General features: G+C 40.6%; 1 protein-coding gene across 5 annotated transcripts in view; it reads right to left on the bottom strand.

Annotated features, from left to right (window-relative positions):
- CAMTA2 (calmodulin binding transcription activator 2) overlaps nt 1–14,396 on the bottom strand; it is a 2,181,461-nt gene that overhangs the window by 1,790,546 nt on the left and 376,519 nt on the right. The window contains exon 3 of one of the 5 annotated variants that reach the window (XM_044077091.1): nt 2,577–2,604. The exons of the other annotated variants lie outside the window; for them this stretch is intronic. The gene's annotated coding sequence lies outside the window, so the exon portion shown is untranslated. The remainder of the gene's footprint in view (nt 1–2,576; nt 2,605–14,396) is intronic. 5 annotated transcript variants of the gene reach the window in all.

Raw genomic sequence — 14,396 nt, 5'->3', positions numbered from 1 at the left:
CTTAGCATGTCCCCACATGTATGGGTACTGCTAAACCAATTCATATGTGGGTACATAATTTACAACCACAGCCTTTGTTTTATCTTCATTAATTTTATATCCCAAAAAGACAAGGATATGTCTCATTTTCCACAACACTGAGATGTCCTTTTCTGGACTTATCAGGTACAAAATGACATAATCTCAAATAAAGCCAGCTTTTCATGATTACTATACCAAATGCATCCTTGAATTTCTGAATCCTTATTTTTCTTTGCCAATGGCTCTAAATATAAAGTAAATAACAAAGGGGAAAGAGGACACCCATGCTTGGTTCTTCTGTTTAGATACAACTTATCAGAGAGCAACACTCACACAGTAATTCTTGCCTCCAATCCCTCATATATCCTCCTAATTAAACTTAACATTGTACAGTATCACGGAATGCAAATGCTTCCATTGCCCTATTTATAAAATTCAAACTTACTCTGTTGAATCTCTCTGCATCAAGACCCACCAACAACAGCGGTATTTTCTTCCATTCTGCTTCCCTCTGGATCAACACTGTTCTATTAATGTTGTCAAATATTTGTCTCACCACCACATATCCACAGTGATCCATATTTATCAATTTGGCAACACTTTTGACATTCTTTTAGCTAGTATAGACATAAACACTTTATAATCAAGCAAGCAATTCTTTGTTGGAACTCTCAAATTAAATGTATTTCGTAGGCAAATGCACTGATCATAAATATTCTTTCTAGGAAATTAATAGCCCTTCCAAATGCTGGTGATCATTTTTTTCTGTGGCTACTTTACGTCACAGAAGAAATTTGTTTTAGAAATGTCATGTAAATGGAAAAGCAGAAGTATCCTAATACCATCTTAGACTCCGCAGAAAATGGTGGTGGGAGTTGCATCTTCATGTAGATGCCTTCCCTGCAATACAGTGCCAATGCTCGAAAATTAGGGTTCATCTTTTTTAGAATAACACTCAGCATGAGGTGTCATTCCCCCAGTCCTTCTAACATTTCCCAGTAGTCTTCCTACTTGCTATTTCTTTATTGTCTATACTTCTAAGGGACTGCCACACAGAAACACTTAACACAGTGGGTCAAAAAATTCTGCTGCAGGATATTCCACACAGGAACCATACAGATGCAAAATCTAACCCCCAAGATAACTAGACTAGGGAAAAACCTCAGAAGGATTCACCCACAAACCTAGCACAAAAATATAATTTAATGGCTCTAGCCATTCTAAAGCCATTTTATATGAAATGATACTGCTTTTTGCCAGTGGGGACATAGCACTCTGGCCCAGTGGCTATGCAGATAGACAGTCAAAGGGCTATGGCCAGAGACGTACACCTTGGTTGCAAACATCTCAAAATACACAATAGGTCAATAAGAGTATGATGGAAGGAAGTAGGCAGAGATCACTATTAGAAAGACAGTTGGACAGTAAGCTACCCATAAAAGAAATAATTTCTCACAAGTGGCCAGCATTTATATGTAGACCCCATACAAGGCATCTCTTAGGCCCAAAAATTATTTGTAAATCACAATGGGAGCTTATTGGTAGGAAGAGCCCCATGCAAATTCTTCTGGAGTATACTTTGCTGTACTATGTGTGAAGTTGTCCAATGACAGGGCATGTGGATTTTTCCCTAATCATAGCACTGTCTTGTCTGTTCCAGGTAAAAAAGCCTTCCAAATACCCAAACATGGGACTTTATTATTTCAACAGCTGGTAGTAAGCATGCAAATATCTAGGAAATAATCAGCACCTGTAATCCTTACTGAAGGAGAACGGAAAGACAATGGACATTTTGAATTAATCAGTTTATTCCACTGAATCACATTTACGTTATCAATGGCCCACTGCACCTACCTGAATAGGCATGTGATTTTTTTTTTTTGTGGAAGAAACTCCACCGCCAACTATGAAGGAAGCTGTGCCGCAAACTAATGTAAATACCTTCAAGGTCATAAAATTTTCAGTGGAATCTCATCTGATAAAGCTGTCTCAGACTGTAGATCACCTACAACTACTTTCAGACAGACATCTATCAATTTGCATAAAAAAGGAGCACTCAGTCCTTGAAATGTGAAAGCAGTTCCATAGTGAAATTCAGTAGAGCATGTGTTGTTTGGTACAAGGTAAATATGGATGCAAATTAATGAATGAGGGGCTACAACAGAAGAAAGCTGACTGAATAACTTAAAAATGACACAATGTGAAAAGAAAAGGAGTCCAAGAGAAAATATGACTATGTTATAAGGCAATAACTATCTTCATTATGTACAACTTCACAAGTTCAAATTCAAAGTTAAAAAAATACATAACATCAGCTCAGTCACTTTTGTATAAGCTCAGCTCGTGAGTTCTATTAAATTCAAGAAGTACAAATATAGTCAGAATATTAAAACAAAATGAGAAAGACAAGACCAGGGAAAAGTACAAAGAACATAGTTAAATAATTTTGATTAGATTATCTTGGACAAATATACAAGCAGACATAAATAAAAACTGCCAATGACTGGATCAATGGCATTAACTCAAAGGGAGCACGTAAATGATCTAGAACTTACCCTTCCAATTTTCTGCCAAAGGTCAGAGCTGCAGAAAACATGACATAAAAATGCACAATGAAGGAATCGTGTCACATGTTCAGAGGAAGCAGTTGCTTATATCATGGTATTATACTCACATTTTTGCTTTATATATGTACCTGCAACTTCTGCTTACAGAGTATATATATATATATATATATATATATATATATATAATTATTTATTGACTAACTTATTAAATTTACTCAGGAAAAAGCAAGAGAGCTGATAACCTTGTATTTACAGATACAGATGCTAAGCAGGATGTTGCTATCCTACTGAATCAGTCTGCCTTTTTTCACAGTCACCCAGAGTCTGTTGAGTCCAGCAGGAGGTCTGTCCTCAAAGGAAGGATGTTTTACAAAACAAACAGCAGTTCAACAAAGTCTCTAGCAGGCAAAAAAAAAAGGAAAAAAGATAAACACTACAGATAGCAGAAAGACAAATTCCTTGTAACAATCTAGAATGATAAAAATATACTGCCCAAAGCTAAAGAAGACTGCCGTACAGAAAAACCCACACCACAATCTATCCAATAAAAAGAATGCTTGTTGACACAGGCCACTAAAAGGAAACATTTGGTAATGCACAAACTATTTGTTTTGTTTGATATATGTAAAGATAAGTCATGTGGCCTTATTCCGTTCTCACTGTCTCTCTTTCTGAAATGTTACCACCCTGCTACTCCCCATTTTACAATGACAGGCTACGCAAAGCAAGAAGATGAACACTTACTGCCTCTTCTTGCCAACAATCCATATCATTCAAGTAATTCACTGTTAAAGAGCTCCTAATCACACTAAGTCAGTTCTAAGTAGACACTAGCTAAGAAACTTGTCCTATTCCGCTGCAGGCTGTTTTTCAACACAACCCCTGTGAATTAAATTACTTCTTGGCAGATGAAGAAATTCTGCATTCATGAAGTCCTTTTTGATGAGAACTAAAGTAAATAACCATCTAATGTCAGCAGAAGGAGAGATGATTTTACTACTATTATTGTTATTAACACTTAAAAAAAATCAGTATTCAGCTAACCAGAGGCCCATTTACAACCATTAAATAGTGTGCATAAAGACAGCATACACCATGTAGTATGGACAGGAAAATATGTTGCAACCAGTTTACTATTGCAATCTCACAGTGCAGGGGACCGAATGGCATGTGGATGAAAGTACAGTTTCAAAGAGGCACAATACCGAACCAGACTACTACGAATTCACAATAATGAATGTGAAGCGTTATTCGCTAGTCTGAGTTTGGTATTGTAAATGGAAATTACGGTACAGTGAGGAACAGGGAATTTAACCTTTTCCTCACTGTAGTGCAATGTCAGAGTTGACAATTTGCAGGGGGTGCAGCCCCACACATGGGGTGTGCAGGGGGGCTTGTGCCATTGATGTTAAAGTCTAATGGCAAGTTACGTTGAATAGCTTGGGTGACTGACGTCACCTAAAGCTATTTCAAATTATGTCGAATGCGGATCTCGGAGAACTGATGTTTGACACAGTGTAGGACTTGAGATGTTTTTTCTGGCATTATTTTTCGCTGATGTCAGCAAACGGAGAAAGTGCATTCTTCATTTCAATAGTAAACTGTTGCAACCCAGGAAATGCAGCTACATCCCAAGGGACAGCATTATGCTCCAATAGACAGCACATGCATAGTCCTACAATTGTTACACTACTTTAGTTTACAACTTGCATAAGCACTGTGCAAATGCATTTACCTGGAAGCAGATGGCTTTTTTTTCTCCACTGTACAACACAGTAATATGGTACACAACTTTAAACCCTAAAAAAAAATCTGTGAAGCAGCAAGAGATATAAATGAAATTAAAAAGTATACCACTGAGCAAAGAAAAGAGGTAATCAAAAGTGGTAGACTTCATTTTACTAGCCAAATAAAAATGTTGTTATACTGTGAAAATGCAAGTACAATGCAGTTTACATTTTCATTTTATATCAGACTTATTATGCTTGTGTTAGGTTCTCTAAAGGTGACTGGTGTACAAACTGGAAATCTTGACTGAAGATCTGCATTAATACATGTCCCTGCACTCAGTCCACTGCGTGACACAGAGCATACAAAATGAGGCAGAAACAATGGAACTTTACAATAAAGAGTATTTGGTCTTAAACTGGACTAGTTCCACACTGACATCACTAAATAGTAGGTGTAGCAAAGGACAGTGGAAATGGAGGGCAAATCAAAACAGGCCTCAGCAATTGACAGTATGGTACCATATCAGCTTGCCCAATCTCCTCTCTGCCCAGTCTTTGGATATTTGCATAATGGACTTCCCTGCTTCCAGGACTGTAGTTCATGACAGGTAAGCCAAACAGGCACTAGGGTTGTTAGACAGGATGACTAAGAAGGGGCTGTAGGGGTTCTGCAACACCACTAATGGCAGATGGCTTGTGGTGCGGGGGGCACAAATAAGTAAACAAAAAAGTGAAAACATATACTGGGACTTGGGTTTATGACAGAATGTAAATTAGTACTGCTTCCCCCTTTAAATCATCAACTGAGTTTTGGAGATTTTTTTCACTACAACGGCTTCTTTTATATTTTCTTCAGTAACCTAAACAAGTACACTCTACTGTTTGTTCCCATTTACCTCCCAGTTTTTACTTTCCTACCTTCTATGACTTGCGCAATATAAATGCTAAACAAGCTTATTAACGGAAATAAACATTGTGAATTTTCTGGAGCCCTTTTAAAACTGAAACAGTCCTGTGTTCTGAAATAACTAATTATGGTCTGGATCTAGCCACAAGTAGAACAACCATCCTAACTAACAGGTTTAAATGTTTTAATGGCAAGCATTTCCACAGATAATTAGCAAATGTAAGCAAATCACAAAGAAAGCAGCAAGGAATTGGGAACTTATCCATACCTAAAAAAAAACATTATTTTTTAATGTAATACTTTTTGTCTAATATGCTCAACCTGCCTTTAACCCTTACTGTCTTGGATATTTTCGCGCAAGTCTCTAAGCACACCATTTTCCATAAGTAATGCCATCGCTTTCTGACGATGAAGGTAAAACTAACTGGTTAATAGCTATGGGTACATCTGCCGCACATGCCAGTGCAACAGCACTGTAGCACTCTACATGTTTAGACACCAGACATCCTTAGGGGGTCACTGTACTACCATACAAGTGGAAAGTCCTGCTTCTCCTTTAAAACATGAAAGGTGGACAGCTAGTTATCTCGATACCCAAGCACAGCTGTCCCTCCACTACCCAGGGCACCACTAGAGCGGTAACTGCTGGTGGAAGATGGATGCCTCATGATGCTAACCCCTGGACCAATGTGCCAATGGAACCGAGTCTAAGTTTTAAAATGCAGTTAGATGGTAGTTTTTAATTTCTTCAAGTCTTTCGGGTCTTAATACCATAACGGGAATGGACCCCATTCCTAAGTCAATGTACGATTTAAGTTCAAGAAATTAGTATTGTTTCAGTCTTTCACATCAGCCAAAAGTCATCTTCGCAGCATCCGCAATCTGCCCAGTAAAAACTCCTTCTTCATTTCGTATGGGGTTATATGTATTGGTAATATAACTAAATACGACTGTAGATTCTTTTTTATACAAGTAATCTCCGTGGCATCCCCGAAGTCTCAAAACAACCCACTAAAGTGTAGTGGGTCTAAAAAAAAACAGTGTAAGAAACTTCTCTGTGTGGAAGATTTTCAGTCCATATATCTCTAGTTAATCACTGTATATTAATCAGATCAGACAATAGTAGTAGAAGTAGCGAATGTAAACTCGTCAAGTCAAAAAGTAATAACAGAAAATATATAATCCTACAGTATTACTAAGTATTCGAAAGTAATCCAAGCAAGGCAGGCAGTCTGTTTCTTAGCCCTTTTTGAAGAACTGAAAGACTTTTTACCTCCTAGACCGAGTTTTGTTAGGAAAAGGGGTGTAAATTTTAAAGAAATTTTTGAAAGGAAGCATGACAACAAGAGGAAGGTGAAGCAACCAAGAATAGGCACATATAAATGTGGTGCTTGCAGCCAATGCCAAGCCATATTGAACGAAGAATCCGTGTATATCCCATCTAGGAGATTTAGGGTACATCCAGCAGGTTTTTATACTTGTGCCACTAAAGGGGTGGTGTACCTGGGTCTTTGCACCACATGTCAAAGTTTTTATGTGGGGAAGACCGAAAGGGAACTCAGAAAACGGATTTACAAACATTTTTATGATATGGCTAGGAAGAAAGAAACAAATGCCTTCTTCAAGCACTCCCTTCTCTGTTCAGGGTCCAACATTAAATTCCTAGTATTAGAACAAGTTGAGCTAGACGCTAGGGGTGGTGACTGGGAATCCACCCTTGAATACCGAGAGTTATTATGGCAGTTAAGGTTGGATGCAGGAAGACCACTCGGGCTCAACGGGACCATCAGTATCAAACCAGTGCTCGAAGGGCAAGGCTATAGCTATAGCTATTACATACACCATTAGTAGGCCACTTCATTTCTGATGTTTATCATTGAATTTATAGATATTTACTCATTTAATTATTTATTCAGTTACTTATTTATGTATTTATTTATTTATTCACTTTAATGGGGTCATACGTATCAACTACTTTAACAATTATTTTTTCGCTTTCTAGCTTATACTTTGTGAATTTTTATGATTAATAAATGAATAACTGATGCTTTTTAATAATAACATGCCTACTTGCAGAACCCAATGAAATGAACTTTGGAGGAAGGGTTTTAATATTATAAATATATTTTTTTAGGCAACTCAGGTGTATTGATATTTTAAGAATACTATTTTTATATTTTTAACAATTTTATACAGATAATAGGACAACATATTGGTTTTTAACACAATTTATAAAATTTATCATTGTTTAATTTCCATCTTAGGAAGCATATTTAGATGTGTTACTTTTGTTTGTGGATTACTTGAAATAAAGGACGTTGTTTTCATACACCATTTTGCTGCTGTCTTGCTTCTCTGGTCGTGGATTTTGGTTATCTGGCTTGGAGACATTTTAGCATACTGTAGTTAGTAAACCTGTGCCAGCCCTTCCCAGATGTGTATTGGTATGTCAATCAAATCTCAAAGTGTGTGTGTGTGTCAGCTACTTGTGCAGGGACATGAAGCACTGGTTGGACAGAGAGGGTGCTGGAGGTCTTAGGCTTGGCCACTTGGCTGAGATCTCAACCCTACAGCTGTGCCAGTGGGGTGTCTTATTGGAGATCTGGAGAAAGAGGGAGAAACCACCCCCAGACTGACTGTGATCTCTGTGTGCCCTTAAGGGAAATTGTACTTTACTGTGTGTACTTGTAATCCTCCCACTGTGTACGTCCCTCACTGCTGCCAGTGGTGAAGATTGAGGCTCCTTGATTATTGGGCCAGTGCAGGGGTGTCACAGTGAGAATGTGTGGAAGAGACATTTTTTTGGTGGCCTTCCAATTCCTTTTATCTTGTTTCTCAACTCTCTGTAAAACATTTTTGGGTCATCAATAAATTGCTTATTTTGTACTTTTCCTTTATACTCATCTGTGTATCTTCTAAGTTTTTCTGGCTGTGCTGAGATTTTTAGTTTATTTGTGACAGTACATGATAGATCCTGGTCTGTTATAATACTGCTCATTGCATTTATTACGTCTATCTTTCTTAGTATTTTTGTTGATCTGTTCCCTCTTCTATATTCTTCTAACAATGACACTTCTTATCTTAAATGCTTTATAGTTTTCCCTGTTTGATACTTCCATGATGGTGATCTACAATGAGTTGGATTACATGAGCAGGAAGAACACAAAATGGCCTTCAGAGGTTTTTACACTCTAGCTGTACATATTTATGCTGTCTGGTGTTATTTGCTGAATAAGCTGGTTTATATGATTTGTAAAAATTTGGTTAGGTGTGTGTATATCTGTACATGTGTGTGTGTGTGTGCATTTTATATATATATATATATATATATATATATATATATATATATAAAGACACACACACACACACACACACACACACACACATGTGCATACACATATATACATTTATATATGCACACACACACACACACACACACACACACACACACACACACACACACACACACACACACACACACACACCTAACCTGCATATAAAGGTAGACACAGAAGTATCTCTCTCTCTCTCTCTCTCTCTATATATATATATCTATATATATATATATATATACATACACACGTGCGTGCACACATATACATATGCACATAAACACACACACACACACACACACACCTGCATATAAAGGTAGACACAGAAATATACATACACATATATATATATATATATATATATATATATATATATATACATATATTGTGACGGCCGTGCCCTGGCCCAGCAATCAAGGAGCCTCAATCTTCACCACTAACACCAGGAAGGTTGTCTCCGAGAAGAGGAAAGGATAACTAATACAAACAGTAAAGTACAATTTCCCTTAAGTGCACACAGAGATCACAGTCAGTCTTGGCCTGGTTGTTCCTTTGCTCACCAGGTCCCCAAAAGGACTCCCCACTGGCACAGCTATAGAGTCCAGGTCTCAGCCTAACTGAGCAAGCTAAAACCTCCAGTACCCTCTCCTTCCAATTAGCGCTTCGTGTCTCTGCCCAGGTAGCTGATACACACACACACACACACACACACACACACACACTTTGAGAAGAGGTTATACAACCACACAGACTTTCCTGGGAAAAGGCTAGCACAGGTTCTCCAGCTGTGCCCCTATTACCCAGACCATAGGGTATCACCCAGTTAATTATCAGCTACTAAAAGGCCCTTAAAAGGGTGTCCAATTATTACTGTGCAATATTATAATCCAGTGGTAGTATAACTAATCAGTCTCAAGGCTTATTGGAATGGCTTATTACAATAAACTCTATAAATATATAATGTACTCTAAAGCATACTTTATCTCTACATAAACCAGCCATAGGTAGAATGTTTTAAAAATATTTAATAATAAATAAATAAAACACAAGACAAAACTACTACACCACAGAGATATCTAAGAGTTCAGAGATCACACAGAAGCTTAAAATAATACAGTAGTACAGGTCTGATTTCAAAGAAAAATACCTAATTAATTTTTACTAGCTTTAACTATTCCTACAAGAAATCACAGTGCTAAAACTTACATGTGAGCTTTGGCAGAGTGCTGAGTTAGATATCCAAGATCACAATGCTTCCAGTCTCTCACTGAACAATAGCTTTTAAACACTAACCAACAGCTCTGCTGAGGCCCTCCTAAATTACATCATTTTGACATTTAGGTTTTCCCAGTATTCATACTGCATCATCTTGACACCTGGTCTGAGTTCTCAGGCTACAAACTGCATTATTTAGCAATCTAACACCTGCTCAGAAACTTCAATAATACAAGGCATTTCACATATACACTCTAGCAGAAACCAGAGCAATACAGCACCTTCTACATGTAAATTCTGGTCATAAACTTTAGCCGTAAAACAATGAGCAAGAAACCTTCATCCAGACTGATTGGAGCCAAATTCTAACATGAAAGGGTCACAACATGCTTCACTGGGCCAGTAGAGTGCAATGCTGTCACATACTTTGGAGTTCCACATTTCACAGTATTCGTTTACACGCAAGAAAACATGCCTGTACTTTACATTTATTTACAAATGCCAGAATTATATATCAAATTATATTTGACTAGGCTGGCAGCCTTCGCCCATCTCTCCCCAATCGTCATATCTCTTCCCCCCAGGGAACTCAAGCTAGTTTTTCAAGTGCCCCTTGAGAAACATTGCTTGAGAGTGTCAGGTCTATCTGGGTGTACCTCACCCCATTCCCTGTCTTGAGAGCCCATCTGCATTGGCATTGCTACTCCCACTGCGGTGCTGCACTGACATATCATATGCTTGCAACCCCAGGCTCCGTCTTAGCAAATTGGCATTTTGCTGACTGGCTCTGTTTAACCATGTTAGAGGTTTGTGATCTGTTATCACAGTGAATTTTCTTCCATACAGATATAGCTGAAGTTTTTGTAGTACCCAAACTATGGCTAGACATTCCTTTTCTGTCACTGCATAGCATTCCACCCTGGGTTGGAGCCTCAACTGAGATAAACCACTGGGTGCTCTTCTCCCTCTGAAGAAATCTGGCTAAGTACAGCCCCCACCCCATAGTTTGAAGCATCAACTTGCACAACAAATTCTTTGCTATAGTCTGGACTGGCTAACACAGGGGGTCCTCCCAAAGCTTCCTTAAGCTTCTGAAATGCTTGCTCACATGCTGGGGTCCACACGACCTTATCTGGCCTGTTCTTCCTTGTTAGGTATGTGAGGGGAGCAACTATGGTACTATTAGCTAGGAACGAACTTTCTGTAGTACCCTGCTGTCCCTAAGAATGCCCTCACCTGCTTTTTGGTAACAGGTGCAGGCCATACCTGAATAGTTTCCACTTTGGCAGGTTCTGGCCTTATCTTACCACTCCCCACTCTATGTCCTAGGTAGGAGACCTCTGCTATAGCCACCTGACATTTGCTCGGCTTAATGGTCAACCCTGCCCTTGTTAGTCTGCCCAGCACCTCCCTGACATGTTGAAGGTGCTCTTGCCAGGAATGGCTGTAGATAGCAATATGATCCATGTAAGCAAGGGCAAATCCTCCTGCTCCTGCTAAGATATGATCTACCAGCCTCTGGAAAGTTGCTGGGGCATTTGTCATCCCAAAGGGCATCTTTGTGAACTCATACAAGCCAAAAGGAGTCACAAAGGCTGACTTCTCTCTAGCACTGGGAGTCAAGGGCACCTGCCAGTAACCCTTGGTAAGATCAATGGTTGTAAGATACTTTTGCCCCACTCAGCAGGTCTAGGGCCTCATCTGTCCTAGGCATGGAGTAAGCATCTGACTCTGTGCGACTATTTAATTTCCTGTAATCCACACAGAACCTGTTGCTGCCATCCTTCTTTGGCACCAACATTACTGGTGAGGCTCAGGGACTGCTGGACTCTTGAATCACCCATAATTCCAACATCTCCTGTACCTCTTCCCTCAGAGTCTGACTCTCTCAGGCACCCTATAAGGGGCCTGCCTAATAAGCCTTTGGGGTCCTGTATCCACCTGGCGCTGCACCAGGTGGGTGAACCCTGGTTTCCCAGCGAACATGTCCCCAAATTCCTGCAACACTGCTTAGATTTCTCAAACCTGGGTAGGAGATAGCTGCTGGGACATTGCTACCCCTTCCACCGAGGTGTCAGCCCGAGCCTCACTGAGGAGATCAGTCCACAGATCTCCCTCAGACTCCTCCTGCAATCCACTGCAAATGCTCAGCACAAGGGCCTCCCTATCATGGTAAGGTTTCATCATGTTAACATGGTACAATTTGTGCCCCTGCCATCTGCCTAGCACTTCCACCATGTAGTTAACATCAATTACCTTTCTTACCACCTTGTAGGGTCCCTCACAAGCTGCTTGCAACTTGTTCTGTCTGACAGGAATGAGAACCATTACTTGCTGCCCCACAGCATATTCTCTAACTCAAGCATTCCTGTCATACCACACCTTCTTCTGTTGTTGAGCTTCTGCCAGGGTCTCCTGGGCCAGGCCCATGAGTTCCATGAGCCTTGTCCTGAGGTTCAGGGCATATGCCACAACATACCCCTTGTGAGACTCACACTCACCTTCCCACTCATCTCGAATTAAATCTAGAGATCCCCTCACCCTGTGCCCATACAGCAACTCAAAGGGTGAAAAACCTGTGGATTCCTGGGGAACCTCTCTGTAAGCAAACAACAGATGGGGCAAATATTTGTCCCACTCACTCTTAAACTGATCTGCAAATGCCCATAGCATGGACTTGATTGTAGAGTTTAACCTCTCAACAAGACCATCAGTCTGGGGATGGTAAGGGGTGGTCTTCATGTGCTTCACCCAACAGGACTTCCACAGACAAGCCAGCAGGTCAGACAGAAAATTGGCACCTCTGTCAGACAGTATTTCCTTTTGGAAACCTACCCTGCTGAAAATTTCTAGCAAAGCATTTGCCACCTTCTCAGCTTCAATGGAGGGCAAAGGCCCTGCCTCAGGGTATCATATAGCATAATCTACAATCACTACGATATACTTTTTCCCTGTGGAAGTTGGGGTACTCAGAGGACCCACAATATCCACAGCTACCCTCTGAAATGGCTCCTCAATCACAGGCAAAGGCATCAAAGGAGCTCTCACCTTGTCTCCTGCCTTGCCTACCTTTTGGCACTGCTCACAGGTCCTGCAGTACCCTGTTACATCTCTGGAAATTCCAGGCCAATAGAAGTTCTGCATAATATGCCTCTTTGTACGTTTTGTGCCCATATGACCTGCAAAGAGAATATCATGGGCTATGGCTAGAAGCGCCAGATGGTAAACTCTAGGCACTACCAACTGCTGTACTCTCTCACCTTCTAGCCCTCCCTCAGGGGTCCACTCTCTGTATAGTAACCCTCTGTCTCAGTATACAGATTCCCCCTTCCCTTGTGAATCAGGTGCCTCACTAACTACCTGCCTCAGGCCTTGCAATGTAGGGTCTGAGAGCTGAGCCTGTCTCAAGTCTCTCCTTGTAATCCTTCCCAGCTTCCCTTCCACAGGAAGTCTGGCATCCCCTGACAGTGGTGCCTCACTGTCAACCTGGGTACTACTACTCACCTCTAACTTTGCAGTTACTCTGTCCAAGGGACCATCAGTACCCACAAGCAGCTGTGGCTCACATTCAGTCTCACTGCTACCGAGTAGCTTCTTCCCTGAAGTAACTGAAGTAACCACTTCACCAGTCCTGGCTGCAAGTATGCAGTCTGTCTGGGTCTCCCCCTGGCTACCAGACTCACATGCTTGTCTCCTAGCCTGACTGCGTTTAACTGCATGAGTACATGGTACTGCCTCATCCAAATCCTTCCCTCTCAGGACATCTGCAGGATGGTAGTTCCATACCCTGTTGTCTCAAGTCAACCTACTATTGGCATTTTGTCATTACCACTTACTGGCTCTCTTACCTTTTCTTCCCCATCTTGCCTCCGTGGACATCTGTATGCCACATTGCCCCACTGGTAGCATTCAAAACATTTAACCCTAGCTCCTGGACATATACCTGGACTAGTGGCTTCCCCTGCTACTGGTAGATTCTGTTGGGGCAATCTGTACCGCCCACCATGGGTTCCTTTAGACCCATGAGCAGTACTGAGGGTCCCCTTTCTGTGCAGGGCTGCCCTGCTGGCCAGGTATAGGTCTCCCTCCTTCCCCAACTCATCTGAAGTAGCACATTGTCTATCAGCTAACCAGATCCTCATGTCCTCTGGCAAAGTGCTAAGGGCTTGTTCCCTCATCAAAAGGTCTGCCAGCCCTTCAAAAGTGGTGACCTGACATCCACTCACTCAGCTATGAAAATAAGTGCTCAGTTTAGCAACATATTCACATACATTTTCATCTGCCTTGCGTTTATGCTCACAAAACTTTTTTCCTATACATTTCAGGTGTTAGCTTAAAACATTCTAATAAATGTCTTTTTACAGCAGTATAATCAAAAGTCAGTGTCATGCATTTTTGCTAAAGAAGTTACAGCTTTACCATGGAGTAAGGGGGTCAGGAACCGTACCCAGAGCCTTGGTTCAACTTCATCTGCTTACATACCCACTCAAACATATGAATGAAGCTACCAAAATTATCCCCATCTTTAAACTGTGGAAGAAATTTACTGACCTTTTTGTGCTTCTGGGGTATGGTTACTCCCTTCCCCATTACCTCCATGACTCTGGCGAAGAGTCCTTCCCTT

Source organism: Protopterus annectens, chromosome 7.part0 (assembly GCF_019279795.1).
Source record: "Protopterus annectens isolate FY-2018-M chromosome 7.part0, PAN1.0, whole genome shotgun sequence".
Classification (NCBI taxonomy): domain Eukaryota; kingdom Metazoa; phylum Chordata; order Ceratodontiformes; family Protopteridae; genus Protopterus; species Protopterus annectens.
Note: the sequence above shows the minus strand (reverse complement) of the source record. Positions and strands in the feature narration are given on the sequence as shown.